The following is a 1,313-nucleotide window of genomic DNA, read 5'->3' on the forward strand; positions in this document are numbered from 1 at the left end:
AGGGTCCAGAGGGGAGAGGGGAGAGAATTATAGGGGAAAAGGGGATGGACTCACATGAACAAGTATAAAGGACACATGGACAATAATTAAGGTGGGGGTGGAAGTGGGAGGGAGGTGGGGAGCACTGGGGGGGCAGGGCAGGAAATATAAAACAAAAAACTGTACTTGAATAAGAATTAAAAAAAAACAAATATAAATCAGCCATATGGCAATTGCCATTAAATTTAAGTGTGCATTTCTCTGGTTTTTTCCTTACAGTGTTCATGATGTATCTTATTTCTTTCTGTGCTTGTATAATCGTCAATGGCTGTTTGGTCCTTAGAGTTACAGAAATAGTCTTCATTTTATATCTGTCCATGGCTGAATTCCCAGTTGGGGCAAATGCTTGGATTGTGAGTTAGGTCCCTAGCAGGGGGCGCATGTGAGGCCACCTCACATTGATGTTTCTCAACCTCCTCTCCCCTAAATAAATAAAATCTTTTTTAAAAAAAGCTATTCTAGGTTGAATGTAATTTTTGAAAAGATTTGATTCACACGTTCATGTCCCTCTGTGGCAACTTGTGTCCATGTTCTGCTCTGCAATTCCATAACCTCAAGAGGTTCACACCATCGCTTCCTGGCAAGCAGTAGTGTCCTACAGAGGAGTTCGGTGCAGGACTACTCTTCCTCCTGCTCTCAGAGCACACCAGCACTGTGAGCAAGGATCTGCGCAGGTGGCTGATTATGACGGGGACAGTGCCAATGATTACACAGTGCCACCTATGGGGAAAGCCCTTGTGAAAACTGACATTCACATTGCTCTTGCTGCTTGGTGCTATGGAAGAGTAGCTCCACGTTCTGTTTTGGCTGCGAAGCACTTCCTTAATGTAGCAGCTGGTGTCAGAGATGAAGATTATGGAGGAAATATTGGTGTTGTACTGTTTAACTTTGGCAAAGGAAAGTTTGAAGTTAAAAAGGGTGACCACATTGCATAGCTCATTTGTGAACAGATTTATTATCCAGAAAAAGAGGAAGTTTGAGGTTTGGACGACACCAAATGGGGTTCCGGAGGTTTTGGATCCACTGGAGAGAATTGAAATGTATGCCAAGAACAGACAAAATGACAAAACATACTTTTGTCTTAAAAATAAGAAGCTTTTGTTTAGTGTTTTGGTGCTTAATTAAGCTTTAGCTTCCAAAGCTACTTAGTTCTCTTATGACCAGGAAAGGGTACATTTTTGTGTTTTTCTGCATTAGATTGTTGTATAAATCTGTATGGTAACCTAACACAGAATACTTTTTCAGTAAAATGTATATCAGTTACTGATTCTCCA

The 1,313-nt window shown here is 41.1% G+C and overlaps 1 pseudogene; it reads left to right on the forward strand.

The window, feature by feature from the left end:
* Positions 1-540: 540 nt before the first annotated feature.
* Positions 541-1,086, forward strand: LOC118999875 (deoxyuridine 5'-triphosphate nucleotidohydrolase, mitochondrial-like; annotated as a pseudogene).
* The last annotated feature ends 227 nt before the right edge of the window (positions 1,087-1,313 follow it).

Source organism: Sturnira hondurensis, unplaced genomic scaffold (genome assembly GCF_014824575.4).
Source record: "Sturnira hondurensis isolate 20B ecotype Veracruz unplaced genomic scaffold, ASM1482457v3 Scaffold0015508, whole genome shotgun sequence".
In the NCBI taxonomy this organism is placed as follows: Eukaryota; Metazoa; Chordata; class Mammalia; order Chiroptera; family Phyllostomidae; genus Sturnira; species Sturnira hondurensis.